Source organism: Tamandua tetradactyla, chromosome 2 (genome assembly GCF_023851605.1).
Source record: "Tamandua tetradactyla isolate mTamTet1 chromosome 2, mTamTet1.pri, whole genome shotgun sequence".
NCBI classification, from domain to species: Eukaryota; Metazoa; Chordata; class Mammalia; order Pilosa; family Myrmecophagidae; genus Tamandua; species Tamandua tetradactyla.
This window is the reverse complement of record NC_135328.1, coordinates 183322312-183340818: the sequence shown is the minus strand read 5'-3', so window position 1 is coordinate 183340818 and position 18507 is coordinate 183322312. Positions and strand designations below refer to the sequence as shown.

Sequence of the window (18507 nt, the reverse complement as noted above, 5' to 3'; positions counted from 1 at the left end):
TCAGTGAACTGGCTCCTTGGAGGTCTCTCAGGCCCAATAGCTCCTCTTAGCCAGGGCTTCAGTATCTCTTGCCTGAATCACCAACTCCCCCTAGGTCTGGTGCAACTCCCCTCACCCCCAGAGTCCATCTTCTATCCTCCCCAGATGGTATTCTATGCACAATGATTAGGCAATTGGGCTCCTTAACCATTTCTGGTGTTTGCTGACCTCTGTTAGAAATCCAGATCTCTTAGGGAGATGTTGGAAGCTCTTCCCCATATGGCTCCAGGGGCCCTCCCAGCCTTGTCTGTCTCCTGACACTCTCCTTCACACCTTGCCTCTTAACCACCTTGTGATACCTGGTCACAAAACCTTCTTCTTGGGCTACACACTTTCAGGAAGGTCTTCCCTCTGCTTTTCTGCCAAGCAGATGCTCAGCTAAACTGTCTCCTTCCACCTAATTCACTCTCCTTCTCTTTCACCCCACCTCTGCTCCAGGATCAAGGCTGAAACCCTCTTCTCTAATGCTCCTTACCCTCCATACTTTCCTACAACACTGACTCCACCACGCTGTGATGTTTAGCCTCCTGCATGTTTGTCTTCCCTGCCAGGGCCAGGTAGTGATGCCTTAAAGGCAAGGATGACATATATCTTCTGTGCATCCCCAGTGCTTAACAGCACGGTGCTTGGCAAGGAGCTGGCCCTCAACAAGGGCACTCTGAATGAATGAATGAAACGAACAACAATGAATTAACACACCAACATGGGCCTGTCTTCCAGGACACTGCCCTTACCAACACTACCACACTCAGGAACTCACCTTCCAGGATCAAGCAACAGGTTAATTTGCTGACCTGGTAGGTAAGTCGTCCAAGTAGGGCATAGGGTTTTCCAAGGGCACCTGCCATCTCCTGGGTGCTGCAAGCCTCAGGACTCAAAACAGCCGAAAAGCAGCAGAAGCGGTGTTTGCTTTTGTGGCAGCAGCTTGGCCTGGGCATCTTGAGGTTGGCGAAGGCTCTGGGTAACCCAGGAGGAGAGGAATGTGAAAGGGGTTCCACACCTTATAACAAGACCTCCCAGGTTGGTGCCTTCCCTCCTATCCCCAGGTGTGCCCATTTTCCTGTCCTCTTTTCCCCCACCTGGGCCACGCCCCCTGTTTCCCTATCAGGCTGTCACTAACCATCATTCTTTAACAGTTAAGTTCACAGAACTATGGGGACAGTGTGTGTGGGGGGGGTGGGGGGGGTGGGAGGTGGCAGGACCTGGAGTCTAGCCCCAGCTCTGCCATTAACTGGTCATGTGCCTAAGAACAAATCACAATCCCCTGTCGACCTCAGTTTCCCCTCCTGTCAAACCAAAGACCCACCCAAGCTCTAAGGCCTTTTCTATTCTAATATTCTAGGACTCTGCATCAAGGTATTCATTTATTTATCAGCAAGAATAATTCTTCCTAATTGAAGAAATAAAAACCAGAGAGAAGGCAGTGTGAAGGTGGCTTAGTGGCAGAATTCTCACCTGCCATGCCAGAGACCTGGGTTCAATTCCCGGTGCCTGCCCATGCGAAAAAAAAAAAAAGAGGACCACACGTCTTTCCCTGTTCCTCCAGAAAGCCAGGATGGGTCTCTAACTCTGGGAATATAAGTTAGATCCCATTTTGGTCCCTGAAGGAATGTCCTATTTATGGCAATTTGTAGATCCTTATAGACAAGGGGTTCACAACACACCTGAATATCTATCTTTTTAAAACTTTTAACAATTGGGTAAACTAGGTCTTTATCACTCCCATTTCACAGGTAAAGTGAGGTGAGGGGCTTGTTCAAAGTTCCCCAGCTGGTACATGGGAGAAGTGAAACTGGCCCTCAAGCTATTACACTGGGTTGCCCCAGGTGCTCAGTCCAGGTGCTGCCCTCACCCAGTAGCCAAGCAGGACACTTTATAAAACAACAGCACTCATCTGTCTATGCATTTCCACGACCTCTCTTCATGTGCGGGGAAGCACCCAGAAAGCTATGGTCTCCTGCACGTGGGCACATAGTGAGCTGGTAGGAGGATGCATAGCTAAGTACTAGCACCCAGATTCCTTCCAGGCCCAGTGTTTCAGAAAAGAGGCAATACTGAGAGCAGGATTTGGTCCAGACAGAGAAGCCTTTATCTCTGAAGATTTTAGCCCATCCAAGCTTTAAACCCAATCCAAGGCAACAGAAGCTCTGACCCCCAAAACATGGCACCACCCCATCCTTCCTGGTCTCTCAGGCCCTGCTGGCTGGTGGACTCCTGCTCTGAGTCTCCCAGTTAGGGACTGACCTCATGTGATCTGACTCTTGAACAGTAATGGAGAGAAGGACAGGGCCTGGAGCCTTGGAAAAAAAAGAACCAGGGTTGCAGTTCTGGGTCCTTCTTCCATCCTGGCTCTTTTAGTTGTCTTCTACTGTTACTTAATGGTTTCATGCCTCACTGACCCTCTCTTGCAACTTTCCCATAGAAGGAATTTCACATGCATTTGTGCAGCACATAACCTGCACAATCATTCACAACCCATGGCTTCTGAACTCTGTGGAGTTCACCATTGTAATTAACAACTACTTGCATAATTACTTATTCTCTCTTCACAGAATGTACATTCCTTGGGGGAGGACCAGGCCCTGTTTGTCTTGTCCTCAAAATGTAGCCCAGCCCCTGGCATAGTATTAACACAGAAAAGACACTCAACACATGCTGGATTAATAAATGCATTCAGTCATTCACTCAGTACATTCACGTATTTGAACAGTGGATCCAGTCTTGAAGCTGGAGGGAAAGACCTGGGTTCTGATCCCAGCTCTATCTCTAATTCCTTTGGGTGTGCCCTTGGGTAAGGCATTTCCACACTCTAGGCCTCAGTTTCCTTATCTGTAAAATGGAACATGGGATTAATAGACATCTGTGATTCCTTTCAGTTTTCCAGCTGCACATTCCGTGTTGCACTTGCCCACCTGAGGGCGAACACCTCCTTAAATTTTGCACCCTGGGTGCCTCATTTGCCTCACCCTAGTCCCAGCTCTAGTCTCCCTGTTTTCTCCAGGTTCCACCCAGGGCTGGGTATATGGAGATGTGTTCAGTAAAGCAAGGGGGAGAAGGGTGTTCAGGTGGAGCAGAGGACACATGCCACAGTGGGGAGAGGAGTTATTACTCCTGGACTGGATCTCTAGGAGAGAAAAATACCCTGAGGACAACCATGCCCACCCCTGCAGAGCTGTGTTTTCAAAGGGCTTTTACATCCAGCTTGTTTCCCTCCAGCTTATGATGAGGGAGGAGGAAAACAATCTGCCCAAGAGCAGAGTTACCAAGTGCCAGAGGCAGGACCGAACCCCGGGTGCCTATGCTCAAGTCTAGACTCTCCCAGCATGCCGCCAAAGCACGGCTTCTCTGCACGTGGGCACAACCAACTTTGGCCGGCAGAATCCACTCATTCTTACACATAGATTCTGGCAATTCCCTGGTGTGTAGACTTACTCCTCTTTGTCTGGTGCTTTCACTTGGGTGTGGATGTGCGTGTGGGTGCAGGTACGGGTGTGTATGTGGGGTAGCATGCTGGGAGACAAAACACAAAGTCCTACACAAGGTTACAAGAGTAACTCAGACCCCAGGAGTGGCACAAACAAAGCATCAGGGGAAGGCAAAGCTGCAGAAGACCGTGAAGAACAGGTGGGAGGGATGGAGGGAGATGGGGGACACATTGCAGACTGAGGAGATGGCGCCTGCAGGAGACCCTGCTCAGAGTCTGAAGAGATATGTAGTCATGGGGAGGCAGGTAGGTCACTTTTCTACTTGTAGAGCCACCTGGCCAGTGGAGACCCATGCCAGTAATGAGGCATTAGGCAAAGCATCAACTGGGAGAAAATAAAAGAGCACGCCTTCTGGGGCCCTCTGGGGACCTCTCTCCATCATGGTCCCAGCTTCCCTGCTGCACTACATGTCTTAGCTTTCTTTGGCTGCTGTAACATAGATCTGCAAACGTGGGAGCTGAAAACAACACACATTGATAATCTTACAGTCCTGGAGATTAGAAGTCCAAATTGGGTCTCACTGAGCTAAAACCAAGGGGTCGGCATGGCAGCATTACTTTCTGGAGGTTCTAGAGGAGAAGGCTTCCTGCCTTCTCCAGCTTCTAGAGGCTGCCCGCTTTCCTCAGCTCACAGCTCCCTTTCAATTTCAAAGCCAGCAATGGGTGGTTGAGACTTTCTCATGCTGCACCACTCAGACACTCACTCACCTGCCTCCCTCTTCCACATTTAAGCACCCTTGTGATTATACTGGAACCACTAAAATAATCCAGGATAATCTCCCTATTCTAAGGTCAACTGATTAGCAACCTAATTCCATCTGCCACCTAATTCCTCTTTGCCATGAAGCCTAATATATTCACAGGTTCCAGAAATTAGGATAGGCTGTGGGTATCTTTGGGAAGCCATTATTCTGCCTACCACACCATATGAGACACATCTCCACCAAACAGAGCTTCTGGAGAGCAGCAGTCCAGAAAGAGAGAGAGAGGGTAGGAGGGGGAGAGAGAGAGAGAGAGACGGGCAGACACACGCTCACAGCTCCCCACCCCCCACCCCCACCCCAGCAAACAGCAGCTTCCTGACTGCCTGCTTTATATACATCGCCCTTGGAAAACTCATGTTTCCACACTGAACCCGGCACATGCAGTTTCCACAGTGACTGCTGAAGCAGGAGAAAAGCCATAAATAACCCCACTGAAATGGAAAACATCCCCCCCCCCCCCACCTCGGTGCTCCACTCGCTCTCACATACTCCACTCCTCCTGTCGTTGTGGCACTGCGGGCAGGGGAGTTTCCAGATGGTTTTAAGTCAGAGGCCATTCCAGGGCTTGGTGAAGGCTTGGAGGACTTGGCTGTAGCTGGGGCATGGACCTGACCTCAGGGTTGTAGCCTGCTGGACTGGGAGCCTGGAGTCTCTTCCTCACCCTTGGCCTTGCCACCCCTGAACCTACCGGTTCTGAGCACTCCTTCTCTGACCTCTTGCCACTAAACCATGGGATCCACTGGATCTCAGGCCTTGGGCCAGAAATTCATGATACTCTGTCTTGACACCTCCTTGGGTCTCTGGGATGTGACTGGGCCCCTGCCTTATGCTGGACCCACCAAGGGAGGCAGCCAAGGGTGTATTCTCAGAGGCCCAGCTCTTGGCCTCTGCTCCTGGCCTGCTCTGCCTTCTCGCCCTGGGAGCCCCCAAGGGAAGCCCCCAATTTAAACCCATCTCCTTAAAAAGTTCCCTTCACCTCCCATGGAATTTTCTTCCTAGAACAAGATCTCATCCACTGTGGGGGCTAAATCATTTGCTGAAATATATAGCTGACAAATGCCCAGGCTTCACCATGCATGCCACTCACTCATATGATATTGTGCCTCTATGACCCTGGGAAACTGCCTCCATGACTTCCGAATTTCTCATGTTTTATATCTTATTCCATCACAGGAAAACAAGAACTCACAATTTTCAAGCACCTTCTGCACGCTACGCAAGTGCTGAGTATTTTACATGCAGGAGTTCATTTCACTCTTATGGTAACTTAATTATTTCCCTCTCCATTTTTACAGATAAGAAACAGACTCAGAGAAGGGAAGACATTTACCCAAGGTCACACTACTAAAAAGTGGATTTGCCTCCTAGAAAGCCCTGAGCCGTTCAAGATGTCGCCAATTTTGTCTCTTTGTATATCCTGCTCTACTTCTATATCTAATTTCACTCAATGTAAAATTTTTACTGGAATTAAAAAGGAAGGGGGGGAAGGGTCCACTATTTTTAAAGTTTGGAAGTCATTGACTGCGGCCAACCCCATTGCACTGAGGACGAGACCAAGGGCCCGAGAAGGGCAGTGGCTTGCCCAACGGCAAGGCCTGTGACTCGGAAGCCAGAGCACTCTGTTCATTCGACTCATTTCTTGAGGGAAAATCCATTTTTGCCTCCATTGCATCCTTGGCAGTGCTTGGCAAAGAATTTAGAATCGAATATGGGTGTGGGTCCCAGTTCCTGCTTTTACAGTGCTGCATCCTTGAAAGCTGGGTAGTTAAAACCCTCAAAGCCTCTGTTTTCTTGCCTGTACATGGGGCCTGCGTGGCTTAACCGGAGAAGGCATGCAGATGTGTTCTGCATCAGGGCCGTGAACATAACGGCATGCTCGGGAACCACGGTTCTGGGCCCTGGGCTGCTGTGGCAAGAGATGGCAAGAGCCTTGAACTGAGAATTAAAAGCCCTGTGTAGAGTTCCAGCTCTGCTGCTCACCTCCATCTGGCTTCTGGAGATAAAAATGTCTCCCATGAGTTTGAAATGAGATAACGTGGTAATTCTGGAGGCCTAAAAATCCCCCAGGCTGCTAGTTAAAAATACTGAATCCCAGGCTCCACCTAATTCCGCTGCCTGACTCGACAGCTATGGGGTTGAGCCCAGAAATCTGTATTTTTCCACCTCTCCTTGCCCCCAACATAATTCTACTGCAGGTAGTCAACCCAGACCACAGTTGGAGACATCAGTCTAGCAAGTGCTCAATATGTGTGTATTAAATAGTCAAATCTTTGAACATCTGTTGAGCTGCACATGGCTGCTGGAAGACAGGGGCCTGGAGGAAATAAGTAATTTTCTCCAAATATATTTCCTGTCAAGTCCAAATGAGGGGAACTGGGTTGGGACTTCTAGGACTAGGAAGATGATGCAATATAATAGCTCCCTTCTCCGAGGAGCAGAGCATGCCTCTCCCCACTAGAAGGGGAGAGAGCTGGCTGGGGAGGGCCATGCCCCGTGGCTCAGGGTCAGATGTGGGGAGGGATGCTTCCTAGAGTTCCCTGGGAACTAGTTCCAGACCCCATGCTCTTCAGTGTCTTCATGAAGAAAGAAGGAACTGAAAATATGCTCACTAAATCTGCATCTGGCACCCAATTCAGCAGGGTTGCCAAAATTCTGTAAGACTGGAATTAAATTCGCAAACTGGGAGTCAAATGATTTGAAGCAGACGTGATGGAATTCATCAGGGCCAGGTGGAAGAGAGTGGGGGAAGGAAGCAGGAAAGCTTGGCTGTGAAGGGAAACGGCCGAGAAACCAACCGGTGAGCATGGCACTGCCCCAGATGATAAGATTCGCCCTGGGAATGTGGTGATAGAGACGGCCTCATATGGTGAGGTGGTGAGAGGCCCCTTCCGGCAGATGGGAGACAGGGCTGGGCAGCAGGCAGTGACGGGGTGGCAGCATCAGGGGACCGGACTGCTGGAAAATGGGACGGGGTGAGTTCTCTAGACTGGGGGCTTCGTGTGGACAGATACTTAAGAGACATACATAGGATCGGTGTTGTCATGGCTGTAACTGCCATCGCATGCTTATTTATTTATTTTGCATGGGTAGGCACCAGGAATCGAACCCAGGTCTTCAGCATGGCAGGCGAGAACTCTGCCTGCTGAGCCAGTGTGGCCTGCCCAAATCACATGCTTATTGAGCTTGTAATTTGGGAAAAAACAAAAACACTGGGATGGACAGGATGGGGACGGTGTGTGTGATACAGACTCTGCAGGAAGGAAGATGCAATTATTGAGCAGTTACTAAGTATCAGACATTGTGTTAGATGTTGTGCAAGCATTATCTATTTAATCTTTACAGTAAGCCAGCATTATAGCGGTTATAATTCTTGTCTTCATTTTCTTCAGCTTTCTTTTATGGTTTTCTTTGCTTAAATTTTGTTTTTTAAATATAGCGCTATTTAAAATACAAAGCATACAAGCCCTTCTTCATACTCCCGAATCTTACTCCCCACTAAGCGTTCACTGGGTATGTTCCCAGGCTGTTTATCCATAAGCACAGAAACGTATCATTGTTTAGCACTTTTCTGTGCAAAAATGGAGCCATAGCAAAATATCACACAGAGAACCTTTTCTCAGTTGAGAATGTGTTGTAAATATCTGTCCATGTCAGAACCTATAGATTCACCTCCTTCTTTTTAAATGGTCACAAAGTCTTCCAAGGTACAAATACACCATAATTTATTTAGGCACTGCCCTGTTGGACAGGAAGACCATTTCCAATCTCTCTCTACTCCCCATTAGAAGTAGAGAACACTCTTGAACATGTTCTTTGCACGTGTGTTTTCTATAGCTGGGGAAATGCTGGATAAAATTACATATGTATATTTATAATTTTCAAAGATACCAATTGAGTTCCCAAGCCCCCTTGACCTTTGCCAGCACCCGATCTTCTAGGCTGGGGGCTTCGTGTGTAAAAAAAAAAATGTATTTTTTTTTACATTTTTTTGCCAGTCTGATAAGCCAAGTAAAATCTCACTTCAATTTTACAATTCTTCAGGTTTAAGTAACTATGGAGTATTACTTATGGGCCATTTTGCATCTGCAAGTTATCTGTTTGTATCTTTCACACATTTGTTTTTTAACCTTGCTGTTTTTTCCCTCGGTTGCTAGAATTCTTTCCGTGAATAATGATAGCTAGCAATAGTTTTCTAAGCATCAAGTATTGTTCTAGGCTCCCCACAAGCTTTAAGGCATTGTATCAAAACCCTAAGAGCCAGGTGGTAACATCAGCCTCTGTGTACAGTTCAGAAAGGGAGACTCAAAGGGAGTTAATAGTCAGATGCAGGACAGTAGCTGAACCAGCTATTTCATCCTCAGATGATGTTTTCTGAAGCCCCCTCGCCCCCATCTAACCCATAGAGAAAGAAAACGCTCCCTTAATTTTTCTCTCTTTCTGTTATTTTTACTTTACTTTGTTTGTGGAGTCTTTAAGAGAGTAATTGCTCTGAGATGCCAGGTAAGGAAACCGAAGTTCAGTTACTGGTGAGAAGCAATCATAAAATGGAATTTGACCCTGTACCTCGGCTGGGATACCTGGCATGTCAGAGGACACACCTGGGGGAGAAAGGAGCAGAATTTAGTTGGGAGCGGTGTTCACACATAGAAGGTGGAGGAGGGGAGGTGGAGGCTGAGGCCGGGTCCAGTCATGGAAGGTTTTTAAATGATGGCAGGCCAAGCAGTTTACAGAACTCTGCCCTGGAAACATTGCGGGGTAGCAGAAGTTTCTGAGCAGGGAGTGGGTGCAGATCGTTAGCAAGAAATAATAATCAAACCAAAGAGTATTCTCACCCACCTGGGCATTTCCACCAACCAGGCACATGGATTGGTGATGATGCCCATTCTTTCGTGTCACAAACACACCTATATATATATGGAACTGTTGGGAGATCCCTCTTGCAAAAGCTATACTTGACAAAGATGGAGTTTTAGACTTTAGCGGGGTTATTTAAAATGGAAGTTCTTTTTTAGCTCCTAAAACATGAATGCCCCATGTGGGTTTCTGGGTTACAGACACAACACTGATTTGTTGCAAGGGCTCGGTCACCCCCATTATCGTAGCTTGTCTCAAAGAATGCCCTACAATACTTCTGTCTCCCATGACTACAGCATGGATATGTGGGGGGAGGGGGGAGGAGGATGCCATTTTTCTTCTGAGAAAAAAATTAAGTTAACAAAATCGGAAAAATATGAGAAACTAACCGTTAAAACTAACATGCAGAGACGAGTTATAGGGTCATTATTAGCCTCCATTTTATTTTATTCAGCTTTGACTTCAGAAAACGTCAATGTTTTTCCAATACGTTTATCTTTGGAGCTTTAGTCCAATTATTCCCTGAATTTAAAAAAACAAAAGTCGGCGGGGGTCAATCAAACTTGGGAAGCTATATATTACATGTACCTCTATGTGCACACATACACACATACACACTCTTTTTGGAGATACCCAGTGCACATTTGCAAATTAAAAGCTCTGAGAAGTCCTGCAGTATATGAGCCTTTAAGTGTTCCCAAATGTTCTTGGCTATAGGACTTTTGTTTTCTCCCTGTAATACTTCTTTACATCCCATGGCACTTATGTTCTGCAGAACATACCATGGAAATGCTAGACTTAATTTCACAAGATCAGAGCCTTCTTAAAATAAAGGGCCCATCTTGGAGCGGCTATACTACTCCTTTAGTTTAGGGCGACACCAAATGCCTGCATGCCAACGTGAAATGTGGAGCGGCCACAAGCCCACAGGCGGGCTAAGCCGTGCCAGTCGGCAGCTGCATGGGGGGCTCGGACCAGTCACTCGGTCTAACTCAGTGGTTTTCAGCTGGAGGGTCCCCAGAAACTCACTTAAGGCAACATACTTGTTTTGTGAAGGGAGAATATGGCAGGGCAGAGACCGAAACTCGGAATCCCTTGACCCCAGGTCTCTGCTTCGTTCCACGGACACATCTATGTTTTCTACTATAAAAGAAAACCAGGTTATCTTTCAAGGCCTTTCCAGCTTTCGACTCTGTCCTCACTACCTTACACCAACTCCTTTGGGGCAGGGACTCACTACAATTTGTTAAGTCACATGACAGAGCTTTACAAATAAAACTAGCTTTCCATCTGTCTGCTGTAGCATCAAGTGAAAATGAGTTGGTGAACTTCCCCCAAATGTAAAGGGCATATTTGGTATGGTCTGACTTAAAATGTAGGCTATATGGCACACTTGAAATTCACTGGGAAGGGGGTTCCCAGAACAGACACCTCTGAGAGAACATTCCCCCTCTCACCTCTTACACGGTTACAGGCGTTGGCTCATAATTTGGGTCCTTCTCACCGGGCAAATCTATACAGCAGGCTTGGAGTGAATAGCAACTGCAAGGGTTCATTTGCTCAGTAATCCTTTATGACTCTTCTAAGGAACCCTAAGGAGGCCGGCTAGTCAGAGTGTCTACAGGTATTTTATTTATTTATTTTCACTTTCATTGTGCGATAATCTGCGATTGACAGAAATGTTGCAAAGGCAGAACAGAGAGTTCCCGTCGTCCCTTCATCCAGCTTCCCCTGATGTTAACAACTCACATAACCACGGTACATTTGTCAACGCTAAGAAATTAACATTAGTCTGTGACTATGAACTAACTGCAGACTCTATTCATATGTTTCCAATTTCTCCACTAATGTCCTATTTCTGTTCCAGGATCCAATCCAGAATCCCGCACTGCATTTAATCATCATGTCTCCTTAGTCAATGGATTTATTTTTGTTTTCAAGAAATAGATACTGTTCCCCCCCCCCACATGCAAGGTGGATTGCAGCTGCCTGCAGGGAGAAACAGAGTGCCCAGGTGGCACCAGAGGCTGCCTTTGAGTGTCCATCTGCCCCTTGCTGTGATATGGTCCTGGGCTTGTCACTCTACCCTCTGGATCTCAGATTCCTTGTCTGTCACATGGAGACTTTCCCTTGTTAGAGGGGTGAATGAGAAAGGCATTGGTCACTATTTATTATTATCAGGATTGCTGCAATACTTACCACAAAATAGACATGTTATCCTGTACCTAACAGAGGACAGCACAGAGTCTGAGCCTCCTTGTTGAGGTGGCCATTTCAGCCTCAAAAAAAGAGGTTTCCAAAGCTCTCTCTTTCTTCCCCATAGGGAAAAAAATATCTCCTTAAATTACTATATTAGGTCTATCCTTCATTCAAGGCTCTACTCAAAGGTCACTTTATCAATGGAACCTTCCCTGAGCAGTCTACATTCTTTTCTCTAATCCTCTCTCCTTGTGTTCCCTAGCATCTCATTGTGCTTTATTTTTCTCCATGGTGCTTACCCCATGTGACATGTGACATGCAGTCCATGTGACACATGGATAGAGGACATGTTCTGTGTCATCTCGTCCTGGTCTGCCTCCCTCTGCAGGCTCATAAGCTCCATGTGGGCACTGGTTGCTGCCTGTTGGGTCACTGCTGCATCTCAACGCCCACTATGGTGCCTGGCACTTAGTAAGTGTTCATAGGATATCTGGTAAATGAATGACTGGATGGCTCACCTCTTGCCTCCAATCTGTTCCTCTGAAAGCAACTCATTCCATTTGAACATACCATTGAACTCAACTGAGAAAAGAACCATTTGAGAAACAGGTGGTTTGGAGCCTTTTAGGGCTTCTTTAAGGAAAAAAAAGGACAATGCCCTTCTTTCAACTTAATTTAATGCTGCTAATGTTCCTTCCCCTGCCTCCTCTCCCATGAGTGGTTCTGACAATTAGAAACCACAGTCTCTTCCTTGTCCAGGGCCTGTCTGCTGGCCTCTCCGCAAAATCAATCCCAACAGAGCCCAGGCTAGAGAAAGGCAGTGAAATCCCCGCACCCAGCTGGCCCACTCTGATATTGTGTGCACTCACTCAGCACTGACACATCTCAGGCCCACAGACTTCTCCGAGGAGGAGAAGCCAGCCTGCAGGTGATGACACTAAGGTCCAGAGAGGGGAGGGAATGGCGAAGGACACACAGCAATTCAGTGACAGATCCAGGAACAGAACCCAGGACTCCTAGCTCTGCACCCTGGTCCTGATTTTTCAGTGGGCTGAAATCACCGCCCCAAGCTCACTTTTCAACAAGAAGCTCCAGTCCAACTGCCTGCCCACACTGGCCATTCCTGGGTACTTGACGAGCCTGGGTAGTGATGGGCCAAGATGATTCTCCAAAAGCAGCAGCATGCAGGGGAGTGAGGCAAGAGGCAGAAAGAAAATAAATAGGAAGTTGCTGAGGGTCAGGTACTTTATATCATCATCTCACCTAACACTCATAGTGTCCTGCAATGAAGGTGTTAGAATCACATTTTATAAGTGAGAAAAAGGAAACACAGAGAAATGAAACACAAACCCCAAATCACAAAGCAAGTAAGCGGCAGAGCCAACATCAGAGTTGAGTTCCTCCTGGACCCAAAGCCCTAGTTCTCTTTGCCTGACCACCCAGTCAGTGACTCAAAAACCTAAGAAGGCACTCCAGGGTGGCTATGTTCTTAAAACAACAAAATACGCCTCCAGTGACATAGCCAGAATAATCCCATTCCAGAGCTGGGGAAACAGACTTGGAGAAGAAATGCAATACTTGCTGGTGGCCACGTGTTAATCGATGGTTGGATTTGATAGACTCTGAGCTCTTTGAGTTTCAGGCTCTCTCCTTGTGCTTGGTTCAGAGAACACAGGAAGGACTCCGTTCTCTGTTGATGAATAAATGAATGAATGACAGAGCACGGCTTGAAGGGCAATCCCTGAGACTTTCACAAGCTGGGTGTCTACCCCTTAGCCCTCAACTACCCCACCTTTCACTGGTCTCAGGAAGACCAGGCTGATGGAGGCAAGGAGAAACAGAGGGAACTCGACACTGACCTTCAAACCTCATACCCCCTTCCTGGGCTCACTGATCTATCAGAGGTATGGAAAATGATGCTGACCCTGGTCCCCATTCAGCCATCAGCTCTTTCCCAGAGTCAGGGAGACAGGAGAGCTGGTATTCTCTGGCCCAAGGATTGCTGCTTATAACATGCAATGTTCCCTCCTCTCAAAATGCTCGTGTTTGGGGCAATTTTATTGACCTCTCTAGTAACAGCCAACTGACAAACACTACAGTTGTTTTTATTCTTACTGTTAATTTTTTCATAATAACAAATGAAACTGTTTATTGTTCACCTACTACATACCAGACACAGAGGTCCAAGAAGATATCTGACAGAGGTGGTCTCCTGTAATCCATACAGCTATATGCAGCTAAGCGGGAACATTCCCTTATTACAGATGAGGAAGCCAAGGCTTCAGAGAAGTAAAGAAACTTGGAAAAGGCACAAGGCTAGCAAGTAAGGCATGAAAACTGTGGGACTCCATCACTTTGTGCACCTAACCATGCAGCTTGCCGTGGGGATGGGCTTGGGGCTTGGGGCTAGTGCCGCAGCCGAAGATGGACAAAACTAGAGGCAGATAAGAGGTCTGCTGGACTTCCTGGGCATCCAGTTGGCTGGGCTTTTCATCCTAGCCCACACATCTCACGTCTGGCACTTTCTCCATATGCCCAGATGCCATCCCCAGAGGCCATGAGTCAGGCAGTCTGGGATGGAGCCAGGAACTCTTCTGTGAAAAGCCCTAAGGTGACTGAGATGGGCATCACTGGTTAAGAACCACTACTCCCAATTCTTGGGAGATTTTCTCACATCTACACCCTCTTCCGGAAGATCCCAAAATGTTTCTTAAGAAATTCATTCATCGGTTTACAAAGGCTATCATGCTTCAGAACCCCTGAGACCTTACAATTCTAGGATTCCCAGCAAAGCAACAACAATTCTGGTCATCCGCAAACAGGGTGTGAGCGTTGGTCTTTATCAATATTCTTTAATATTAAGAATATTAAAATTATTCTCAAACAGTAGAATGTTCTTGAAAGGACAGAGAACCCAAAACCCCTAGCTCTGGCCTTTACCAGCTTGTGCAACCTCAAGCAAATCAATTCAAGAAAATAATTGTCAAAAATCTGCCATGTGGGGTGGGCCACAGTGGCTCAGCAGGCAAGAATGTTACTTGCCATGCCAGAGGACCCGGGTTCGATTCCCGGTGCCTGCCCATGTTAAAAAAAAAAAAAAAAAGTCCCCCATGTGCCCCTAAGCCCTGGACTGGGGGGACGGGGGTGGGTGGGCAGGGATGGGGGGGCTTGGGGGGGATACGGCAGTGGATATAAAAAGTCATTTCTTAGCTCTGGGTTCCTCACCTGGCGAATGGGAGTCAATCGCAACTAAGTGCTTACCAGACACCAGGCCCTTGACATATGTATTCTCATTTCACCCCCAAGAGCCTCAGGAGGTAGGTTCTCATGCAGTCCTCCTTGGCAGCTGAGGAAGAGGAGGCTCAGGGAGGTGAAGTGGCTTGGATGAGCCCACAGCAGTGTGTGGCTGTCCTCTGAGATGCTGCCCCCTTCCCCCACCCCAGCCAGCAACACCCCCCTTCCCCTGCTCTCTGCCAGATTATTCCACAGAGCCAACAGGATAATAGGAGAGAGTGCTCTGTGGCAGATCAAGAACTGCACAGATGTATGACATCATGGTTATTAATAATGGAAGCATCACAACTAATTCACAATCTCTCCAGATGGACCACCTGAATTGTCACAAACCTCCTGCAAATGCAGCATCAAATTCTATAATGGTAGAGCTGGGAGGGCCCTAAAGAGTCCAACCCTTTTCTCATTTACAGGGCTGGGGGAGGGCCAAGATGGGGAGGGCAGCCCCCTGAGATAGCAGAGATGGTACTTCCCTGCCTCCCTCACCCCAAAGACCAGGGCATACCCAGTTTGGCTTTAGTGATTGAACCACAAAGATAATTAAGTCCCAGATAAGGCATCAGCAATAACTCCTTCAAAGGGTGCTGGTAGAGAATCAGCAGTGAGCTCCTTGGTCCCTCTGCCCAGCTTGTTCCTGCCACAGGGCCTTTGTATCTGCTGTTTCTTCCACCTGAAATATATGTTCTTCCCCAAATCTTTGCACAACTGTCATTTTTTTATTATTCAGGTCTCAGGATAAATGTCAACTCCTCAGAGAGGCCTCTCTGATCTGTCTTCGGCTTCTGCATCCCTCCTTGGCATTCTCCATCACACTGCCTTGTGCGAATTCTTTCATAGTGTGTATCACTATTTAACATTATACTGTTCATTACTTTTTATTATCTCTTTTCCCACAGGAATGCAAACTCCATGAACAAAAGATTAAGCAGTTTTCACTGCTGCACTCCCTAGAACAATACCTAGGACCCAGCAGGTACACAGCAAATATGCTCAGCAAATCCTCCTCGATATTGCCCTGGGTCACAGCCATTTTAGCAGCCAGCAGACACTCACTCACTCATTCAATAAATGCTTGCCGAACCTCTCCTCTGTGCCAGGCATTCTGCCTGGCACTGGGGATTCCAACAAAACAAGTGAGACAAAGTCTTTGCCCTCACAGAGCTCTAAGAGTTGATTAAAATAAATATCATTGTAGAAGCTAGAACTATTGCAGTCCCTCTCTCCATGTGGAACCAAACAGCAGCTGACAAGAAAAGGGAGAAATTGGGAAATACGGAGGAAATGTAGCGCCTGACTCTTGGAAGGGTTTCCCACGTGCATGATGCTCATACTGGGGGACTGGCATCAGGGATCCTCACCAATTCCAGGGACAGGGTGATAAGAGGACATGCCCATGGCTATAAGTGCCTCCTGGCTGTGGCCTAAAGCCTGGCAGGATGGATATGTTTGGGAGAGAGTTTGCAGAAACAGGTGTGTAAATGTGTTTAAGAGCAGGTTTTTGTGTGTGTGTATGTGCAGAAGCTAGTTTGTGATGTGGAGGACTGGGTATGTGTGTGTGAAAGTGTAGGAGTACATGGTCGGGGGTGGGGGGTGCTTTGGTTCCAGGCCTGAGCTCTTCGTCACAGGTCCACATCTGGTTGAACTTTACATGCTAATGCTCCAAAATCAAATGGCACATAGTAAATACCCAATCACCATTTTCACTGGTTATTCATTCAACAAGAAGTCATTTATACCTTTCACATTTTTGAATTCACTCTGCAGAGTGTCGACACAAAGCAGCAAGACTGGTTCCAGAAGAGAATTCTGCGATTCTATGTGTTACTGATTGGGGTGAGCACTGGATAGGGAAACTGAGTGCTGGTCCCTATTTTACCACTAACGGGGATGACCTTCGGCATTTAACCTCTTTGAGCTTCTGCTTACTCCCCATTAATTTAGCTCTCAAAGTTTGTTTACAACTCCAAAACACCACTTTGGCTCTACGGGTAGCCCCTTGTTTCCTTGGAGAACAAGCATGTGTACTTGACAAGAGCTCCTGGTTTGAGAAAGTTAAACAGATTCTTTTCCTGCAGGACTTCTCAGAGCTCTTAATGACCCAACGTGGACTGTGATTAACCAGAAGATTAAGAGAGCGTTCAGAATTTGCCAGACCTACATGAACAGGAAAACCTTTCTTAGTGGAGCATTTTGAAAACTAACATCCCATGGAACATAGTTTAGGAAATATGCTAGCTGGTACACAGAACACTTATTAATGCCCCCCCCCTTTTTCAGTTCAAATGACAGAACAGAGATGGTGTTCAGCCTCTCTAAGTCACAGAGCAGAGCATGGCATATACAAGTCCAGAAATCATCCAAACCTCACTAACTGACGTATGCACAGGGCTTTACATGTGCAAAACATTCTTACTTACATGATGTCAATTCTCCATGACTACAATCTGAGAACCTTAATTCCCATTTTTCATATGATAAAACCCAGCCTGAAAGAGATTAAGGAATCTGCCCAGTGCCATTATGTGATGGACCCATAACTTGGTTCTATCAGTTTCTCCTATGCCCTTGATTAAACACTCAATATTACATTATATATATATATATATTTATAGATAAATAATATTTATGTCCAGGGTGAACAATGTCCCTTGCAAGGTGCTGTGAGGCTGATGCTATTTGCACCTGTTCTGAAGTCATCCCTCCAGGTATCTAGAGCCCAGGCACCCAGAATTGGTTGGGGAGGGGTAGGGGAAGGTGCCAGGTGAAATGTCCACAGAGCTTCTCTGTAAACACCCAGGCTGTGAGGCCGGGAGCAGCTCCCTGCGCCACACCCTCCCCAACCATGCCAGGTACAACCTCCCTAGGCTTGTACTCCCAGTGACAGGTGCCCTCCATTACTCTGAAAGGGGGGTGGGGGGCGAGAGGAGGCAGAGCAATGCTAGCTTAACTCAGAATGAGCCCGAGGAGCCCAAGGCTGGTCGGCTCTGACAGTGTGAAAGTGCCACCGCCTCCAGGGGGAAGCATGGCCGGGGCTGCCAAACCCATTCAGCAGTTCCCACCGAGTGTGCCTGAGCGGGTATCAGAATGAGAGGCGTGAGCGGCGTGGCGGGGTGAGGGTCTGCGCGGGCCACAGGAGGCTGGGCACGCCAACGGCGAAGGAGGCTGTGCCAGGCGCGAGTGTGCGAGAGAAGTGTGAACGCGGGAACGCTTGTGTCATCCTAGGTGACAGAAGTAGTGTCTGGGAAACGCAGGCGGAGAGCGCGCGCGTGCACCAGCCAACCCCAGGCTGCGAAAGGATCGGTCCCCAGTGCACCAGGGGTGCCGGGAGTTGACCCCTAGGCGCTCCTGCACCGGCGCCCAGCCCTCTCCTACCCGCCCGGGTCCCGCCAGTCCCTCCCCTCCCGGTCCCAGTCGGGACTGCCCGCCCGCTCCTTGGCGCGGGGATCCAGGGACTGCCAGGCCGCAGCGGGGGCGCGGCGCGCGAGGCGCTCACTCCTTACCTGCCGGGCGGCGGCGGCTCCGCAAATCCCGGCTGGACTGCGCCGCGCTGGGCTGCGCCGCGCAGGACTGGGCTGCGCTGGGCTGCGCGCCCGGCCTCGGCGCGGCTCGGCAGCGCCCGCTCGCTCGGCTCCGCCCGGCTCGGCTCCGCCCGGCGGTGCCCCGGGCGCTTGCTGGCGGCCCACGCGGCGCGGGGTGGGCGCGGGGCGGGCTGGCGGGCGGGCACCGGCGGCGGGCGCGGCTCCGGGCCGCCCCGCGACCGCTTGGAAGCTCCTTATTTGGGCAGTGATGTCAGGGGAAGTCGCAGAGGCCGGACCACCCACTTCTTTCCATTCACTCCCCAGAGTTTCCTGTCGTCGAGTCCGGGGGACCCCG

General features: G+C 48.4%; 1 protein-coding gene across 6 annotated transcripts in view; it reads right to left on the bottom strand.

Annotated features, from left to right (window-relative positions):
• The window catches only part of HIVEP3 (HIVEP zinc finger 3), a 553422-nt gene that overhangs the window by 130837 nt on the left and 404078 nt on the right, over nucleotides 1-18507 (bottom strand). Inside the window, exon 1 of one of the 6 annotated variants that reach the window (XM_077150043.1) lies at nucleotides 18135-18187. The exons of the other annotated variants lie outside the window; for them this stretch is intronic. The gene's annotated coding sequence lies outside the window, so the exon portion shown is untranslated. Of the gene's footprint in view, nucleotides 1-18134; nucleotides 18188-18507 lie in introns of those variants that run through there. 6 annotated transcript variants of the gene reach the window in all.